Raw genomic sequence first — 22,073 nt, forward strand, 5'->3', positions numbered from 1 at the left:
GCATTCGACTACATTCCATTATTCTCGTTTTGCTTTTGTTGATGTTCATGATATATCCTCCTTTTAAGACACTGTCCATTCCGTTCAACTGCTCTTCCAAGTCCTTTGCTGTCCCTGATAGAATTACAATGTCATCGGCGAACCTCAAAGTTTTTATTTCTTCTCCGTGGATTATAATACCTACCCCGAATTTTTCTTTTGTTTCCTTATACAGAAGCGAAATGTGATTGATTGACAGTTGAGACTGGAAGAGAAGAGATACTTTCGTAATTTAGTACTGCGGAATAACGCTGAAAACTGGATGGAATTACTGGATATTAATGAACAAAATTCGGAAGAAAATTATGCCACAATGAGACAACAAATATTAGTGCAGATAGCATCAGACTACAGACCGCCAGTTGTTACCGCGTCTGTTTTCTAGGAGTGTAAAAGAATCCTTCAGTTGTATTAAATGAAAATGATGCGAAATTCACGTAGAATGAAAGTTAGCCATCAATAGAGCTCGTCCTGAGCCACCAAGAAAATATTTAATACCGATAAGGAGAAAAGAAAGGGAGGCCAAATGGAAGAGGAAGATCATGGTTTTACAATAGGAAGCAATTTTATGTGGATGTAGGCTGCAGAAGTTATGCAAATAAGCATAAGCATACACGTAGCTAGGTGACTTCATTAGGTGCTATTTTCTGTCAGAGTATCACTTTCACACAACATGCCATGTAACCCCCTTGCCAAGGATAGTAATTATCAAGTAAAATTAAATCAATGTTAAAGCCTTTGCGGATTTTAATCTTGAGGCTAGAAGGGTTTAATTCTGATCGATCAAACAAAAACAAAAAGAACTGCTGGCATTAATTTAGTTCTTTTCGTTGCTCTGCTGCAGTTGAATCTTCAAATAAATTTCTTAAGTGATAACTGGGTAGTGAACAGTGAACATGATGGTTCTCTAATAACGTGAAAACTGGAAAAAAGTCTGGTGTATATAAATTTAGGTGACTGTACATCAAACAGTGCAGCTCAAAATCTCGCATTGTACTGGTTTACTTGCACGACTTCTTGTGGGTCTTGCATATTCTCGCTAGCAATTTCAACATCTTTACATATAGTAATTTCGGTAAATAGTCATAAAAGTTGTAAAAAAAATGTCAGAAAATGTTATCAATAAGAGGTTACAACAGAATTACATGAAACAAGATCCAAAATTCAGGTACATAATTATCGTTTTCATGGAAAATTAAGTGAAATGGTTCAAGTAATACTAATTGAATTTTTGTTAATTACACTCTAACTACACTATCCCCAGTATTCCAGTCATGTTTCCCACTTCAAATATGAGTACATTAGTTTTTAGCGTAGATGAAATTTCAGTATAATGTTTATAAGTGAATATCGGCGTTTTAAAGCTTTATAATATTTATTACATTAATCTTACAGTTATAAGTGATATGTCAAATGAAAGAGCAACTCAAACAGTAGTGTTTGGCACCAGTGAGCATGTGCAGCGTGCATTGTTTCCGCCGCAGTCCGGTAGAACTTCACTGCACCCGAGCGCTGGATAGGCCGTAAGGGGACCAATGGCAGGGCTTTCTTTGCATGGCCTCCACGTGCACCTGACCTAACGCCATGCAATTTTTTCCTTTGGGGCTTCATCAATGATCGTGTGCACGTGCCTCCGCTACCATCAGACATCCCTGAATTAAGAAATCAGACTGAAGTAGCTGTTGGTACAATTACTAAAGACACACGTATCAATGTTTGGGAAGAACTCGGCTATAGACTTGATGTTTTCTGTGTGACAAATGGTGCTAACATTGAACATTTATAAGATTCTTGGTAAAATTGTTTGAGTTGCTCTTTCATTTTAATATCATTTATAACTAAGTTTAATGTAATAGATATTATAAAGCATCCAAATCTCGATATTCATATACAAACACCTTCTATAATGCAGTACCCAAAATAAACACGTTCTTTACATTATCTTTAGATTCAAAATGTGGTATACAGTAATTACAAAATAATTTAATACTATTATGTTAAGCAATACCACAGCAAGTGGTGTTATTGGTTTCTAACATTATAAAATACAGTACATTTGGCACTTTTTTCTATCCTGTTGTTTGGAAATGAATAGCCCTTATTTAAATTAAACACATCGACAGTACATTTTCCTCCTAATGGACAGGCGTAAAATTAGCCAATACTTTGGCAAGAAATTGTTGAAAATCACATGGTAGATCTCACTGTATATGTATAGGTTCTACCTAACGACTTAACAAATAATCAGGTACTCCAAATTAGCTTCGAAACCTTTTGGAAAATGGGCTACTACATTTCAAACCCCCTCCCAAAAAAAATGTGTGGTGCAGTCACGTTCTGGACAAAACTTTTGCATGCAATAATATATAGAGGTGATATGAATCATTAATACTATGTATTGAGCAAAACTTTTTTCTCTCTTTTATGTAGCTCTTGTTAAAATGTGTTGGGATGAGGCAGACAAATTCAGTGTACTTCCACACTTTAATGTGGAGGTAGACAAGCACAGCTCGTATCAATCTCACTTCAAAAATAACACATAGTGAGAGTACCATAGAATTTCCTACTAAAATTGTTGCAGTGAACTATCAATATATCATTGCTTCTGTCTACTTTAATCTCAGACAATTAGCCATCTTTATCATCCTATTTAGGGAAAGCACATATAGTGAACTATTAATATTTTCCCAATGTAGATCACTTATATCCAAATATGTCATCTTTCCACACATAGCAGCTGAGAATAAATTCTCTTTTTTAATATGACAGAGGAATTCAGGTGAAATATCAATTCTCTCTTTTGATCATGCAGCAGATATTCAGTAGTGCATATTCTATCTAGAATGAGCTCAGTGTGAGTCATATGACGTCCGTAAGTACACATGAAAAGTTACCTCGGATTATATAGTCACTTAACAAGTCAAAGATCAATTTTATGTAGAATGTAAGTAATGAAAATCAGATGCATTAAAAGCAGTTGTGCTAGTACACATTTTAAATATAAATGATAGCTTTGAATTCAGTAAATTAAATATTCAAAAAATGTTTTCTACTAGTAAATGTAATAATGTTAACTACATTCAGATTGATGATATCGTTGGATTGTTACTGAAACAATAAAAGCTCAGACTTCAAACATAAAACCAGATGTAAACTCATTCTTCTCTCCACTCCTCTAGACACCATTCCAATAGTATGATTGAAGTATAAACAGAAATTTTGTTTGTATCTTTTGTATCTCAGTGCTCTTGCATCAAAAAGGTGCAGTGCTGAGTACAGAGAAGTGCAATGGCATGAGTACTCAACTGTGTGTCATTGAATGTGTCAGTACCACCATATGATGCATCTGGTTGTGTATTACACTGTCTTTCTTCTAATGAAAAAGTTTCTTGCCATAGCCTTTCCTCGTCAATACTATACATAAGTAAAACATACATTTCATAAGATGAAATATGTATACATATATTTCTAGTAGAATGTGAATGAATTCGTCAAAGTTACTAGCAAGGGCAGAATATGTAACCATAAAAAGAATTTCAAAAGTTGTGATCATACATCACATAAAAGGACATTTGGACAAAGGGAAAGGAAGTTTTCGTTCTGAGACATGTTCATCGCAAATTATTCCAAGACTGTGTGTGTGTGCACTATGTATAACAAATAGTAAAGAACGTAAGTTATTATTATCAAAACACAAATATCGATGTAATTAACAAAACACATTTTTTTGGTATATCTCTGTGTAACATTGGCCATGAAGAGAAGAGAAAATGCTGGAATTGAACTAGCATTCCTTTTCTGTTTCGTCTAGCTGTAGGCCGCCATTGTAGTGCTGTCTGATAAGTAAAATAAGTTTTATCTGTATTTTTGAAAAATATAATAGAAATTGTTAGTAGAAAGTGTGTATTATTGACTTAGGTGTCATCTCTCATGAATGTAACTATTAATCATTATTAACAAAGTTTTACAGAACTTCACAGTGCAGGGACCTCATCTCCCCTAGCAGAATTTAGTCGGCCATTACGCTGACTGTATTATTTAATTAAAATATCATGTCATATTATTAAATATAAATCCGAGAGACTTTTCAATTTTGATCTTTCATCAATTTCAAAATTAAAAAGAGTCAAAATACATTTCGTTTATAAATATTTAGAATACTGTGTGAGTTTAGTATGTTTCATTTTTGCCGCCAAACGGCTGATGAGATTCTCTCCAGTTTTGCCTTGCAAATAATGAAGAAAAAGATTGAAAATCATTACATTCTGCAATATCTCAGTTAATCTTTATGTAATTTGGTACATGAATATCCAGTAGCCCCTGAGAGCCACATTAATAATTACGGTTCGTGTAAGAATACGCATATTTTCTTTTCTAAATAGCAGCGCTCACGCAAACTACTTATTAGAAGGCGTTGAGTCGCGCACTGTGTTTAAAAGATATTATATCATACATACTTTGGGGCAGTCCATGTCCGTACGAGTGTTATGGCGGTATAAGTTAATTAAAAGTCTCATGCTAGCCCACAATATTTAAAGCCACCCCAACCAAAATCATAAAATATATAATTATAAAAATAAAAATATACACTTATACCATGATAAAGTCTATACCAGTTTAGGTTTACCATTCTCTTATGGTGAAACGAAATGACTGCAACATGTCATCTGTGTTTTAGCATACATAGCAACTTACTAAACAGACATATGACCTTCAATCTAATTGTGTAGACTTCAGGTTTCACCATATGGGTAGGGAGTATAGGTTTTCTGCTACTGCCTATTTAGACTAATGAAGTGTACAGCAGAATCTAGTCCAGTGTGGTTTAGACTAGACCAGATGTTAAAATGAGCTATTTTGTACCATTATCCATTAAGAAATCAGGTGCAGTTTTGCCTTTCTAAGTGACTGCTTCAACTGTTAAGCTATAATTCCTCATCCACATAGAAGTACACATCTCAAAGTGCAGCAGACTAATTTACAAATTCATTACCAACACATCTCCTGTGTGCTACTACACAAATCGTATCTTGTAATCTCAAAAAAGAAAGGTAAAGTGTTTTCAATACTCATCAGTATTCTTCATCTGCAGATGTATGTATTCATAGAGCTTCTGACGCCAACATATAAAAACTGAATGCAATAGTGACATGAACAAACAAATATAGTCTGTCTTTCCTCCTTCTCATGGTGGAAGTACTGTAGTGTAGTGTAACAAGCAATATCCATAATAGTCGGTGTATCTCTGTGCTAAAAGTAACTTCATAAATCTTTCATTTATAAGGGAAAGTGTGTTTAACATGTTTGTGGAATCCATCCCATATGTATTGAACTTCAAGTAGTCTCAATTGCAAATAATTATCTGAGTATGTACTTCGACAGATATGCAAATCCCTTGAACCACGGACGTCGCCATTGGTGGGGAGGCTTGCGTGAATCATCGGTACAGATAACCGTATCCTAGGTGCAAACACAACAGAGGGGTATCTGATGAGAGGCCAGACAAACGTGTATTTCCTGAAGAGGAGCTGCAGCTGTTTCTGTAGGTGCAGGGGCAACAATCTGGATACTTGAGTGACCTGCCCTTGTAACACCAACCAAAACGGTCTTGCTATGCTGGTACTGTGAACAGCTGTAATTTACCTAAGGCCATGCAGCTCTACTGTATGGTTAAATGATACTGGCATCGTCTTGGGTAAAGTATTCCGGAGGTAAAATAGTCCCTCATTTACATCTACAGGCAGGAAATACTTAGGAGGATGTCGCTATCAGAAAAAACAAAACTGGCATTCTATGAATAGGAGCGTGAGATGTCAGATTCCTTAATTTGGCAAGTAGCTTCGAAAATTTAGAAAGGGAAGTCGATAGGTTAAAGTTAGATGTAGTGTGAATTAGTAAAGTTCAGTGGCCGGAGGTGGATACAGGGTTATAAATACAAAATGAATTTGGGGTAATGTAGGAGTACTTTAAAAATGAGTAAAAAATATGAGCAAGGATTAGCTAATATGAACAGCATAGTAAACGCATTAATGTAGCCAAGATAGACACAAAGACCACATCTACCACAGTATTAAAAGTTTATATGTCACCTACGTCTGCAGATGAGTAAGAGGTGGAGGAAGTGTATGATGAGATAAAAAGAATTATTCACTTAGTTATGGGAGCTGAAAATTGGGTAGTAGAAAATGTCGACAAGGAAAAGTAGTAGGTGAATATGAATTGGGGGAAAGGAACGAAAGAGGAAGCCGCCTGGTCAAGTTTTGGACAAAGCATAAATTAATCATATCTAACATTTGGTTTAAGGACATCAGAGGAGGTTGCATACATGAAAGAGACCTGGAGACTCCGGCATGTTTCAGATTAATCATATAATGATTATACAGAATATTTAGGAACCAGATTTTAAGACATATTCAGAGGCAGATATGGACTCTGAGGCAGATGTGGACCCTCGTCACAATTTATTTGTTATGAACTGCAGATTGAAACTGAAGAAACTGCAAAAAGGCAGAAATATAAGGAGATTGGGCCATTAGGGACCAACTGACAAGAACAGGGGAAAGAAATACAGAAGAAGAAAAATGGATGGCTTTGAGAGAAGAAATGGTGAAGGCAGCAGAGAATCAAGTTGGGAAAAAGACGAGGGCTAGTAGAAATCCTTGGGAAACACAAGACATATTGAATTTAATCAATGAAAGGAGAAAATATAAAAAATGCAACAAAAGAAGCAGGCGAAAGGGAACACAAACATCTAAGAAATGAGTTCGTCAGGAAGTGCAAAATTATGTAAGAAGGAAGGGTTCAAATGGCTCTAAGCACGATGGGACTTAACATCTGAGGTCGTCAGTCCCCTGGACTTAGAACTACTTAAACCTAACTGACCTAAGGACATCACACACACCCGTGCCCGAGGCATAATTCGAACCACCGACCGCAGTAACAACGCGGTTCCGGACTGAAGCGCCTGGAACCGCTCGGCCACCGCGGCCGGTGGAGAAGGAATGGATAGACGACAAATGTAAGGAAGCAGAAGCATATGTCACCGGTGGTAAGGTACATACTGCCAACAGGAACATTATAGAGACTTTTGGAGGAAATATCAAGAACTCAGCTGGAAAACTAGTCCTAAGCATAGCAGGAATGTGAAAGGAGTATATGGAGAGTCTATTAAAGCGAGATGTACTTGAGGACAATGCTGTGGAAATGGAGGACGTAGAGAAAGATTAGAGTGGAGATATGAGACTTTGCGAATATTTGACAAAGCACTGAGAGACTTAAGTCGAAACAAGGACCTGGCAGTAGACAACATTCCGTTAGAGCTACTGATAGGCTTGGGAGTGCCAGTCATGACAAAACTTTTCCATTTGGTGAGCAAGATGTATGAGACAGGTGAAGTACCATCAGTCTTCAATGAGAATATAATAATCCCAGGAGCAGCAGCTTACAGGTGTGAAAATTACAAAACTATCAGTTTAATAAGTCACAGATGCAAAACACTAAAACCAATCCTTTACCGAAGAATGGTAGAAGCCGATCTCGGGGAACATCAGTTTGGGTTTCGGAGGAATGAAGGAACACGCGAGGCAATACTGGCCCTACGACTTCTTACAGAAGATAGGTTAAGGAAAGGTAGATCTACATTTATAGCATGGAGAGAGGTTTTGACAATGTTGACGGGAAAAATTTCTTTCCAATTCTAAAGGTGGCAAGGATAAAATACAGAGAGCGTACGGCTATTTACAATTTGCTCAAAAACTAGATGGCAGTTATAAGAGTCGAGGGGCACTAAAGGGAAGCAGTGGTTAAGAAGGGAGTGACACAGGGTTATAGACTTTCCCTGATGCAATTCAATCTGTATATAGAGCGAGAAGTAAAGAAAAGAAAAGTAAAATGTGGAGTATGATTTAAAATCCATGGAGAAGAAACAAAAATGTTGAAGTTTGGCGATGACATTGTAATTCTGTCAGACAGCAAAGGACCTGGAAGAGCAGTTGCATGGAATGGACTGTGTCTTCAAAGGAGGATATGAGATGAACATCAACAAAAACAAAACTAGGCTAATGGAATGTAGTCGATTTACACATGTGATGCTGAGGGAATTAGAGTAGGAAATGATACACTTAAAGTAGTAGATGAGTTTTGCTATTTGGGGAGCGAAATAACTGAAGGTGGTCAAAGTAGCGAGGGCATAAAATGTGGACTGGCAATGGCAAGAAAAGCGTTTTTGAAGAAGAGAAATTTGTCAACATCGACTATAGATTTGTGTGTCACGAAGTACTTTCTGAAACTATTTGTATGGAGTTTAGCCATGTATGGAAGTGAAACATGGACGATAAACATTTTACACAGGAATAGAACAGAAGATTTTAAAATGTGGTTTTACAGAATAATGCTGAAGATCAGATAGGTAGGTCGTGTAATTAAGAAGAGGTACTGAATAGAATTGGAGGGAAGAGAAATTTGTCTAACAGCCTGTCTAAAAGTAGGTATCGGTCGGTAGGACAGAATCTGAGGAATGTAGGTATCACCGGTTTTGTACCAGAGGGAAGAGTGTGGGGTAAAAATCGTAAAGGGAGACCAGGACATTAATACAGTTAGCAGATTCAGAGGGATGTAGGTTGCAGTAGTTACCAGAGTGAAGAGGCTTGTACAGGCTACAGTAGCATGGAGAGCTACGTCAAACCAGTCTTTGATGTGAAGAAGACCACAAAAACGATCGAATACTGTGTAACACTGAGGTATGAAATGGCGGTGACCGAGATGAATGCACTAAGTAGATTGCCAGACAACTGGGAGAGCATAGATACTACAGAAATTATAAACTCTCAGAGAAGCATATGTACATGGTCTACTTAGTCTGATTCGAGTTTAGGATTTGAAGAGTAAATGTACTCTGCGATATGTCTGGCAATCTACTTAGTGCATCCATATATACAGGGTCTCTCATCTAACTCTGCCACCTCAAATATCTCTGGGACAACAATATATATTTAAAAACGGTTTTCACCAGCATGAATGTATGGCAGGGGCTTAGGGAACGAAATTCTATCCGAAATTTAGAAGTAAACAAATACTATTTTCAATGCAAATTTGTGTATTTTTAAGTGGACGCTCCCTATTATTTCGTATGTAATCAATAGCAAAAAAATCATGAAAATAATGATGTTGGTTTCATTGTTTTGTATCACGCTTGGAAGGCGGTCCGTGGGTAGGAGAAGGAGCAGGAAAAGCTAATACACGTCGGTACTGCAGTATGAATTTAAATCACCTTCACTCTAGCAAAAGATTACATAACTTTTCCAGGAGGTGCGAACTCTCCCGGCCGTCTGCTGTCGATGAAATGGGCAGAATCTGTAGTGATCCTCGTAGAGTTCTCCAGCGCCGGCTAGAGGGCGTTGTCGTCGGTGTCTGTCGTAGTGCCAACCTAAGTCGTGGCATCGTAGCTATCGATGCCACACATTTCAATACAATTACATCCTGAGAAATTGCGAAGCAAATTTGACACTTGAAATAAATGAAGCACCTAGCTAGCGCACGTCCTGAGACTCAAGTCTGCACCTCACGCTCCCGGCAATGGTGATGTGATTGACGTACTACGTCAGTGGAGTGTTAATGTATGGCGTGAGATTGTATGGCAACACATCATTGAGCCATATTTCATAGATTGGACTCCTAAAAGGGGATAGTTTAGCCCTTACTTCAACCGGTACACCTCCTAAAATGTGTCAAATAATGTGGTATCAGTATGATGCATGTACTGCATATAACGTTTATTGTTGCGAACGGACAACTATAGAAACAAATAGTGGTAACACGCTTGGTTTCACGTTTCTAAACCTCGTAAGTTCTGAAATATGTGGCTTGCAAATGATAACAATGGCGTCACAGTTTCTGACGTAATGCACAGTATTTAGTACTCAGTTCAAAGCAAGGGTTGCCTACACTGGCTCCTGTAACTTGCCGTACCAATTTCACCACGCCATGCTCTACTTTCAGTGCACAGGAGTCTCCTAACCTGGTCTGCTAAACTGCTCTCATACTGTAACGTATTTCACATACTTTGCCACATTAAAACCTGTTTTCTTGGGACTTGTTACATTTCTCGGCATCTAGTCGATATGCTGGCCCTCAGTAACAAAGAAAAATTACATATAATTTTAATTTATAGGGAATGTCACTGAAATGCACCCGCAGCTGTGACACTGTATTCTGAACGCTACCCAGATCGGAGGTGTCTGTCACGTCGAAACATTGTCAACGTCTGCAATACACTGACAGATACAGGAAACTATGCTCCCACAAAACGCGTCGACGTAAAGCGCCAGTGACTGGCAATGGAAACGAAATTGCTGTTATGGCTGCTGTAGTGCACAATCATCAGGTGGGTGTTCGAGGAATTGCACGAGTTGTAGGAATGTGCCACAGTAGTGTGTAGAGAATCTTGCATCGGCATCGGTTTCATCCGTTCCATATCTCACTGCACCAAGAACTGCACGGGAATAAATTTGAATCCCGCATTGCATTCTGGCGTTTTGCACTTCATCAGTAGCAAGGTAATCCAGTATCCCTAAGCAATATGTCGTTTACGGACAAGGCTTCATTTACATATCACGGTAATGTGAATCGGAAGAACATGCACTACTGGTCCGTGCAAAATCCCCACTGGATTCACCAGGTTCCTCATCAGCGGCAGTGGAGTGTCAATGTTTGGTGCGGTATCTTTGTTAATTGTATTGTAGGTTCCTATCTTTACGGTGGAACATCGGATGGACAGCGATATGCATCATTTGGCTAGCACGGTCCCCCAACTTGACCCCATTAGACTTCCTTCTCCGGGGCGCAGTGAGAAACAGAGTGAAGAACCCCCAACAACAGTAGAGGATTACTGCAGCTTGTGTCGCAATATCTGTAGGAACTCTACAATCTATGCAACACTCTCTCGTTACCTGTCTGCAACCGTGTATTGATGCAAACGGAGGGCACTTCGAACATATGACGACGTGACACAGTTTCAATGGTTAAGATGTTTGTGTATTTTATATGCTGGATGTAATTCAACCTATAAACTTTATGTGGGCGACAAGGCACTAGTAACCGTGTTTAGCAAAGTGAATTCAAGTGTGTTACCTCTAATTGTAGCTCTAGTTGTCATTTCGCTATAATAAACAAACATTCACAAATTTAAAAACGTAACTTTGCGTCGGACCTGTTACTTTTCTATTTTTGTGGCTTGTGCATACCGTCCCATTGTGTGAGTCCCTGACACGCAGCATGAGGTGCACGCTAGAGTCTCAGGAAGTGCGCTAGCTGTGTGCTTCATTTATTTCAACCGTCCACTTCGCAATTTCTCGGGATTTAATTGACGCGTTGCGATGCTACCAGCTCCATTGTTTTTGTGATTTTTCATTCTATTGATTGCATACGAAATAATAGGTGATGCCCATTTAAAAATGCGTAAGTTTGTGCTGAAAATAGTATTTGTTTACGTTGTAAAATTTCGCATGCTATTTGGTTTCCTAAGCCCCTACCTCCGGCAGGCAGGCAGGTACATGTATATATATCTAAAGTACTTCTAAACAGAATAGAACCCGGCGAATCCACTACTTGGTGAATACCAGGCCGAATTCAGAAAAGGGCGATCATGTGCAGAACAGATTTGGAGCCTAGAGACATTACTACAAATATGAAAATGCAGGAATCCAGTAATTAAATTCACAGATTACAGGAGAGCTTATTACTCAATAGACAGTGAAACGCTCTGTAAAAGGATTGGGAATCGACAGAAAGACCCTGACAATCACAGAACACACATAAGAACAACTTCCAAAGTGAAATTTATGGGTGAGAAATCGCAAACCTTTGAAATTAGAACGGGAGTACGGCAGCGGAACGGACCACCAATATTGTTCTAGAAAGTATTATCAGAGAATGTGAACCTTTTATAAAAGGTGTCCAAATTGGTAACCGAAAAGAAAACCGTACTAAAGTAAAATGCCTTGCCTTCACAGACAATATTGCGATTGTCACAAAGAACCGCACATAAACGATTTATGTAGTTGAAAAACTGCATGAAATTTCACATAAAACTGGATTGGAAATTTCGTATGAAAAAAACCAGTTTATTGAAAGACGACCAGAATATAACTCCCCACTAATCACGAAACGCGGTAACATCACACGAATCAGTCACTTTAAATATGTTGGCGAAACTATACAGTCATCAGGACTTAACAGACTCGCCAATGAACAAGGGACCAGTAAGGTGCAAAAGGCATATAAGTTAACATGGGCCTACTACAACAGGAAATGCCATTCGATAGATCCAAAATTGAGGCATTGCAAAACTGTTAATCTACCAGAAGCAACAAATTCAGCTGTAACAATGGTAATTGGCGGTCACTCCAAAATTAAGGAAAAAGAAAGACAGGAACGAAAAATTCTTAGGAAGTTTTACTGGGCAATCAACAAAAACGGCATTTAGATGAAGAGACCTAAGAACGAACTCTGTCAAACGACCACCACAATAAAGGAAGAAATCAGAAAACGGTGATCAAAGATCTACACACACATTTACTGGATGGTGAACACTGGAACAGCAAAGAAACTACTCGACATTGTAACAAAGAGTAAATGCAGTATGTTGTTGTTGTTGTTGTCTTCAGTCCTGAGACTGGTTTGATGCAGCTCTCCATGCTACTCTATCCTGTGCAAGCTGCTTCATCTCCCAGTACTTACTGCAACCTACATCCTTCTGAATCTGCTTAGTGTACTCATCTCTCGGTCTCCCTCTACGATTTTTACCCTCCACGCTGCTCTCCAATGCTAAATTTGTGATCCCTTGATGCCTCAAAACATGTCCTACCAACCGATCCCTTCTTCTAGTCAAGTTGTGCCACAAACTTCTCTTCTCCCCAATCCTATTCAATACCTCCTCATTAGTTACGTGATCTATCCACCTTATCTTCAGTATTCTTCTGTAGCACCACATTTCGAAAGCTTCTATTCTCTTCTTGTCCAAACTAGTTATCGTCCATGTTTCACTTCCATACATGGCTACACTCCAAACAAATACTTTCAGAAACGACTTCCTGATACATAAATCTATATTCGATGTTAACAAATTTCTCTTCTTCAGAAACGCTTTCCTTGCAATTGCCAGTCTACATTTTATATCCTCTCTACTTCGACCATCATCAGTTATTTTACTTCCTAAATAGCAAAACTCCTTTACTACTTTAAGTGTCTCATTTCCTAATCTAATTCCCTTAGCATCACCCGATTTAATTTGACTACATTCCATTATCCTCGTTTTGCTTTTGTTAATGTTCATCTTATATCCTCCTTTCAAGACACTGTCCATTCCGTTCAACTGCTCTTCCAAGTCCTTTGCCGTCTCTGACAGAATTACAATGTCATCGGCGAACCTCAAAGTTTTTACTTCTTCTCCATGAATTTTAATACCTACTCCAAATTTTTCTTTTGTTTCCTTTACTGCTTGCTCAATATACAGATTGAATAACATAGGGGAGAGGCTACAACCCTGTCTCACTCCTTTCCCAACCACTGCTTCCCTTTCATGCCCCTCGACTCTTATTACTGCCATCTGGTTTCTGTACAAATTATAAATAGCCTTTCGCTCCCTGTATTTTACCCCTGCCACCTTTAGAATTTGAAAAAGAGTATTCCAGTCGACATTGTCAAAAGCTTTCTCTAAGTCTACAAATGCTAGAAACGTAGGTTTGCCTTCTCTTAATCTTTCTTCTAAGATAAGTCGTAAGGTCAGTATTGCCTCACGTGTTCCATCATTTCGACGGAATCCAAACTGATCCTCCCCGAGGTCTGCATCTACCAGTTTTTCCATTCGTCTGTAAAGAATTCGCGTTAGTATTTTGCAGAAATGCAGTATGGGGAGGCTAATGGAGGTCCGGAGGGACATGCAACAAATCAACATAGAAAATCTCTGTGACCACAGCAAGTGCTGGGGTAAAATCATGAATGTGAAGTTCAAGAGAAGAACAACTCAAAAACATGGTAAAAGGTGGATAGACGAACAGAACAGAGAACATTCAGAGAGAATAAAGATTTTGTGGAACAGGAAGATGAAAAAGTCCTTAAATAAAATCGCTCTCCTAAAACTGAATAACCGATTTATATATATATATATATATATATATATATATATATATATATATATATATATATATATAAAGAGTATAATACGTGAATCAGAAAGTTGTCACTGTAGAAGTAAGAAGTAAAGGACACCTGGCTGGAGCTCTGTTTTTGCCATATGGATGATCCAAAAATAGTTTTTATCCCTCTGAGACAATGAAAAATGTAATATATCGTGAAATTTCAGTCGTTAGGTCAGTCTTTTTGCCTGTAGAATTTCAGCTGCGTTCCATTGTTAAGTTTCGTAATTTTGGATAGATAAGTCTGTATGCGTTTGGATGTGGATTTTCTAAAACTTTTAATGGTCAAATAATTTCTTAATCTCACTCAACTTAGCATAGATCTTAGTTAATGCAGTCCCTCCCTTATTGAATTGTTTGGGTCCACTGTGTTGTCATGTCCATGTCTTTTTTTTCTATTGTGTTGTTCCATAGCCTTCCTAACTAGTGTGTCTCCTCTCTCATCCACAGAAATGCTCTTATGGAAATTCTACTAATTGACTGATAGGGGGCAATTTTCTTATGATATAAAACTATAAAACTTCAAGTGGAGAATAAGCAGCTGTGGTATGATGTAAATTGTTTAGCGTATCTTCGAAACAATGAACGTTATCTATCCAGTTTCAGCGACATTGGTTACAGTTAATTCGGTGCGGTTGCCGTATCTCCCTCATATAACTCCAAGTAATATTAAAACGTGTGAACCTACAGGATCAACTAGCGGTAAATGTTTTATGCTGTAATATCAACAAAATTATTCCAGGATTTTGATATACATTGACTTCTACTCTCAGAAGGAATATAATGGGGAATATCAACACTGGGAAAGTACACTTGTGTAACTTGGGTTATAGTTTTTCTGCTTGCAGTACTCGTCAAAGGATGAGGTTCAACGCCTTAGAAGAAGAGTCTTCCATCACAAACGTATAATACATTCTCCTACCCTTTAGGCAATTCGCCAAATAGATCAGTACCAACTAGGTCGATCTGTTTGCTACCAATTAAACTTTGCAAATAACCTCTACATGGTTGTTAACTTTGACTCTCAGACACCTATCATAAGTGGTAACACATTTTCTGATGACCCTCCCAGCAATATTAAGAAAGTAAACGATTTCTAGAATTATTTGTATGCATTTCAATGCACCACAGTGACCAAACCTTTTATGTGTCAGTGTACTGCTCTGGTCAACAAATTTTCCATCTGTCACTATCTGGACTGTGTCTATCGAATAACTTACCTTTGTAAAATTGATAATGTAGCTGTACTTTCTCATAATCTTTCTTCCGTAAATAATTTCTTAATAATGTCCAATGAGCACAATGATTTCGGTGTCTTCTGAATCGACAGCAAGTTGTCCTGATTTGTTTCTCATAATTTTCTCCCTTCATATACATAATTTCGGAATATCTGTCTTCGTTTTCAATTCTATGTTCATTATCAACTCAAACCTAGACAAAGCATCAGGCGTAATATCCTCTTTTCCTTTAATATATTCTACTGTGTAGACCACTTGTTGCAAATAAAGTTCCCAGATGGTGATCCTCCTATAATACAATTTACATTCCTGAATATAACGTAGGGGTTTTGGACATATATAAACATAATTCTTGAATTTTTTGAACCCCAAACTATTCCGAACAGCTCCTTTTCTGCGATGATGTAATTCTTTTCATGTTTCTCTAAAGCTCTGATTGTGACTATCACTGATTGATGTCTGTAAATCCTATAAATTTTCTAACATTTCCTGCAAAAAGGTGGGAATTTAAGGAGATGGAGCCTGGATAAACTGTCTAAAGCAGAGGTTGTATAGAGTTTCAGGGAGAGCATAAGGGAACAATTGACGGGAATGGGGAAAGAAATACAGTAGAAGAGGAATGGGTAGCCCTGAGTGATGAAGTAGCGAAGGCACCAGAATATCAAGTAGGTAAAAAGACGATGGCTAGTAGAAATCCTTGGGTAACAGAAGAAATATTTAATTTAATTGATGAAAGGAGAAAATATAAAAACACAGTAAATGAAGCAGGCAAGAAGGAATACAAACGTCACAAAAATGAGATCGACAGGAAGTGGAAATTGGCTACGCAGGGATGGATAGAGGACAAATGTAAGGATGTAGAGGCTTATCTCACTAGGGGTAAGATAGACACTACCTACAAGAAAATTAAAGAAACCTTTGGAGAAAAGAGAGCTACTTGAATGAATATCAAGAGCGTTGATGGAAACCCAGTTCAAAGCAAAGAAGGGAAAGCACAAAGGTGGAAGGAGTATATAGAGGGTCTATACAAGGAAAATATTATGGAAATGGAAGAGGAAGATGAAGATGAAGATGAAATGGGAGATACGATACTGCTTGAAGAGTTTGACAGAGCACTGAAAGACCTGAATCGAAACAAGGCCCCAGGAGTAGACAACATTCCATTGGAACTACTGTAAACCTGAATCACTGCAGTCAGCTGTGAAGATATGAAAGGTAATTTAGTTTGTATTTCTTCTGTAATTTCTTCCACTTTCTTGGACTATGTACTCATATTTTTGATCATGTGTGTCATTGCTGTGTTTAGTAATATCGTTGAAAAGTCAGTAGCCACTATGTATGGCATTGCAGCCTAACCATGGGGAGACTTCACCAGAATACTTTCCTGTGGAAATACAACAAACAGAGATGGCTATAATAACTTTGTCTGGAACATCATGAGTCATTCCCAGCATCTCAACATCCTGCCACACGTCTCTAACAACAGACAGACAAGCTCTATTGCTTTGCCCTCTCCCCTGTTAAGGACTACCGGAATTTAGCCATTCCCATTACAAATAATTTGTATCATTAAAAACTGTTTCCTTTCTTTTCCTTTTCTTAAATTTTGAAAGACACGAAATGTAGCTGGAAGTGAAATATTTTGTTAAAATGTAGCTTTGTTCACCACCCATTAGTTACAAGTTTTATTTTCTTTTACTAAACTGTCTCTGTCTCAGAAATTAATGCTGTAGGAGTTGCATATTTGTGACCTATAAGGAGATGTATTATAAACATGTGTGCAGTGCTATTTTCAGAGTGATTTCCCATACTGTAATGTTTGATACATTTGTGTGTATAAATCGCAGCTTCAGCAATTAGTTTCTGGGTACAGACTAACAGAATTAAAGCTGCTTGTTCACTGTTGGCCTGAGCTTCATGGCTAGGGAAAACTATCACAGTTGTCCAACCACACAGGCTATGTTTACACCGTATTTACAGTCACCTTATTACACATTCAGGAACAATAACTTGAATTTTGATGATCACATGTATAAGTGATCTGCTTTGTAGTGAAACCCTACAGTGTTCGTGGGATCAGTAACAGAATTGTGTGGGTCTTATATAATTTATTGTGTAGGTGGAATCACATTCACTATGATGTTCTTTTACCTCATCAAAAGCAAAATGACACTCCTCACTCCATCCTCATACAAAACTTTTTCTGATATATTGTTTAGAGAAGGGGTACTTAAAGCATAAGTCCTGACGTGCTTTCTATAGAAACCTACAAGATGTAAGGACGATTTTAAGTTCCCTCTTACAGTTAAGGTTAGGAAATTTTTCAATAGCTTGGATTTTCACAATATCATGACAGATCCTCTCAGCTTTTATTTTGTGGCCAAGAAAGCTAATTGTTTCACAGCAAATTTGCATTTCTCCTATTTGTCTTAAAGGACTCATATGATCTCACCAGGTCTTAGTGGATAATAGAATGCCATCAACATAAATAGTTTGGCTAAAAGTTCCTTTGCCAAAACAAGGTCCTACTCCCTCGTAAATTCAGTTACATAAACATCCAATTCAAACAAAGCCACACAATATAGAAAGCACTTACCAATTATGGAGAAATGAAGTATAATTTCTTACTCATATTGTAATTCAGTTTGATGAAAACCCGAATAAATCAAGAATAGTCGAGTACTTTATTTTCTCTACTTTATTCAGTAACTCATAAATGTTGTCTAGAGACAATCTCCTATTTCGTTGTACTTTCTCAAATTTATAGACTCTAGAACCAGCCTAATCCCTCCATCTCTTTTAGAAACTACCACCAATAAGTCATTATAGTGGCTGCAACTTCGTTCCACTATGTTCATCTTTTGCCTTTTCTGTAACTCACTTTCAACATCTTTTATCTTACAGTGGAGTACACCATAAGGTTTAATGGAAAACGTGTCATAAGGTTTGAAATTAGTTGACATAGATAATTGTTCACTTTTCTTATGTGTCATCAAATATATCATTATATTCCCCAAAAGAAATTTCTAGTACCTCTTTATTGTCATAGTATCCCCTATCATCAAATTCCTCTACCCCGTGATCCGATTGCTATTGCTGCTATTTATTAACACAGTGCCTATTTCCCTAGAAATTTCCCTGTTAAAATTAAACTAAACTGAGCTACATATGAACAGACATCGTGAGGCCCAATGTTTTGACCCATCGCCGTGTCATCCTCCGCCCATAGACGTTTCTGGATGCAGATATGGAGGGGCATGTGGTCAGCGCACCTCTCTCCCAGCCCTATGTCAATTTACAATACTGGATCCACTACTGCTCAGTCAAATAGCTTCTCAGGCTGCCTCACAAGGGCTGGGCTTAGTGCACACCAGTTGCCAACAGCGCTCGGCATATCGGTTGGTCACACGTCCAAGTTCTAGCCAGCATGACAGTGCTTAACTTTGGTGATCTGACAGCAGCTGGTGTTACCACTGCAGCAAAGCCATTGGCCCTGTTAACATCACTAAAGACAGATTGATCTTGTTCGTATTAAAATCAAATTTAGCCTTGATAATCTATTTCATTTCAGTATTAAACTTTCATTCAAATCCTCACTCACTAAGCATCCCTATATAAAAGAAATATTATTTACTTTGAAAAACAATAGAACTTTTCTGGTAAGCACTTCACTATTGTTTCCGGTGGCACCTTTTATCTTGACTCCAGCTACAAAAGTTGAACAAAATACTCCCCATCTTTTACTCTATCTCAAAGTTTTTTGTTTATTGTTTTGAGATTCCACAAATAGGGCTTCCAGTCTTAACCAGGCAATTATCCTTCCGTTTATCACTGAACACAAATATATGGACTCCCTTGTATATCAAAATTGTCAGTGATTATATCTTCATACAAAAACTCCTTTTCTATCCCTCTGGATCCCATGTCTCTCTTGTTCTCTATAGATTCTCCGCTTTTTACAGGCTCTAAGATTTCCAAAATAACATTGTAATATACTATCTCTTCATTAGTCTCAAAATTCACACACTGTCTTTAAAGTATGTCCTGGCAAATTCCATTGAGAACATCATGCTTTTCACTATCATTACCAACATTATCAAAAAATAACAAATAACCTTCAAAATCTAATCACTCTTCAGGCCACTTTTCTTATTGACATCAGAGCAAGCGGACACTATTTCACTGATATTAACTGGTGTAAACAGGTCATAATGTGATTCGCTATTCTTCACTAAATGATCACACAGAGAAAAAATTGTACTTTTATAATCATCTTTTCTTTTAAAGCTTTATAAATGATGGTAAAATAGAAATTTTTTGACTTTATTAAGTTCTATAGTCTTTCCTAATTACATCAATGTCTACATTATAAGGTTTCAAATGAAAAATAACCTATATATATAACAAATTTTACAGTTATGGTCATGTATGCAACCATGACCCTTTTCTTTCTAAACAGAAACCAGTATTATTTCGAAAAGAACTGTGAATTTTCTGTTTCCTGTGATTATATGTATGATACATAGTATATGTTTGTAACAGTTCAGGTTTGTAGTGTTTGTAAATGATTATCTTTGCTAGTATTTACTTTTTGTTTCGCTGAATCAGTTTGTTCACGTGTTGCTGAAAGTTTGTTGCCCACGTGCTACTTATATTTCTAGAAGTACATATCCTTTATTGTGCAATAAATATGAACTATGCTACGCATCAAGAAATTCAATAAAAGGAAATTCCATGCTAACCAGTTCACAAACAAAGCAAGCCACACTGTGGAAAGTAACCTATGTATCAGGTTTTCAGGGAAGAAACTCCCACAAGGCACACCACCTGGTGATTCAAATTTTTGTGTTAACAATTACATTGTTAGCTGTGGATTTGTTATTGTTGATGTGGGCATCTTATCTTCTTTGATATAGTAAGCGGTGAAATGTAAGCAATGTGGTGATGTAGGCTCTCTGGAAATAACTGAACAACAAAGTACCATGAAGGGCTCAGCATCAAAATTAGTTGTTCTCTGTAGATCCTGCAATAAATCTACCTCGAAAACGACTTCAAACACACTTCATATGATGTGAATTTGAAGTTAGTGTATGCAATGCATGCAATAGGAAAAATAAAAAGGCTGCTCAATTGTTTTGTGGTTTGATGGACCTTCCTCCTCCTCCGAGAAGTTTCAGCAAGTACATAAAAAAAAAAAATTCTTGGCTTGACGGTTATGTCTAATACATCTGTGAAACGTGCCGTAGGGGGAAACTGTTAATGTTAGTGGAACCATGGACTTTGCTGTTGCACTTGATGGGACATGACAACTTTGTGGACATCATTCCTTGAATGTTTTGGTATGTGATACTTCTCTGAAGAATGGAAAAGTTCTCGATGTTGAGCGCTTATCTAAGTACTGCCACACCTGCCATGGTGACACTGAAGGACATATTGAACATCAGTGTTCTAATAATTGTGATGGTTACAGTGGAGTTATGGAGTGTGATGGACCCCTAAAAGTATTTCAGAGGTCTGTGCCCTTTTATAGCGTTAGATATAGAAAGTACCTAGACGATGGGGACTCTAAAGCTTTCAATATAATTAATGAGTTTACTGTTTGTGGTGATACCTAGGTAAACAAAATGGAGTGTTGTGGCCATGTGCAAAAAAGGACGGGTGCGAGATTGAGGAAGAGAAGTGAAAGGAAATTTGCTATCTGATGGAAAAATCTCTGTCTGGACGAGGCAGATTAACAGAAACTGAATTAGACTTTCTTCAGAGTTATTATGAACTGGACATTAGACGAACTGCACCTCTGAGTGATGTTCCAGCAATGAGAACAGATGTATGGGCCACCTACTTCCGTAAGTTATCCACAGATGAACACCCTGTTCATGGACTTGGCCATCATAAGCATTGTCTTCCTAACCTGTTATGACTGAAATGAAACCAATTTTTAGAGACCTGGGTGACCCTCTTTTGCTTAGCAAATGTCTTCATGGGGCACTCAGAATATAAAAGAAAATTTCAACCAATGCATATGGGAAAGATTACCAAAGAATGTTTTTGTAAGACTAAACACAATAAGAGTTGGTGTACTAGACTCAGTAATGTGTTTCAATGATGGAGTGATAGAAAGGTTGGAAGTCCTGAGAAATTTAGGCATGAAATGTGGCTCGAACATGGAAGATCTGTTTCTGGCATGTGACAGACAACAGGTACATGAAGCTAAAAGATACGCTCTTCATGTTTCCAAATAAGCAAGAAGTGCTAAAAGGAATGCCAAGAGGAAGCTTGAAGATGAATAAATGCAGCAAGATGAAGAGTAAGCATCAGGAATGTTCTGAGGTACAGTTTAATAGGACTCATATCTTCATTCACAATTTCCTGCAAGTTTTATTTTTCAGAATTCAAGTACAAATATTTCCTAAAGTTTATAAATGTTGCTCTAATTTTTTTCTGTAACTTGCAATAGTCCATATTTATGTAGAAGACCTAAAATTTACTGCAGAATCAACTAATATATAGAACAAATAACACTTTTACTCTGAAAAAAATTATAAAAATTAAAATATAAGATTTTATATTTTTTGATCCTTGTAATATCCATAACAGATGGAAT

The sequence above is a fragment of the Schistocerca gregaria genome, chromosome 1 (assembly GCF_023897955.1).
Source record: "Schistocerca gregaria isolate iqSchGreg1 chromosome 1, iqSchGreg1.2, whole genome shotgun sequence".
Lineage (NCBI taxonomy): Eukaryota > Metazoa > Arthropoda > Insecta > Orthoptera > Acrididae > Schistocerca > Schistocerca gregaria.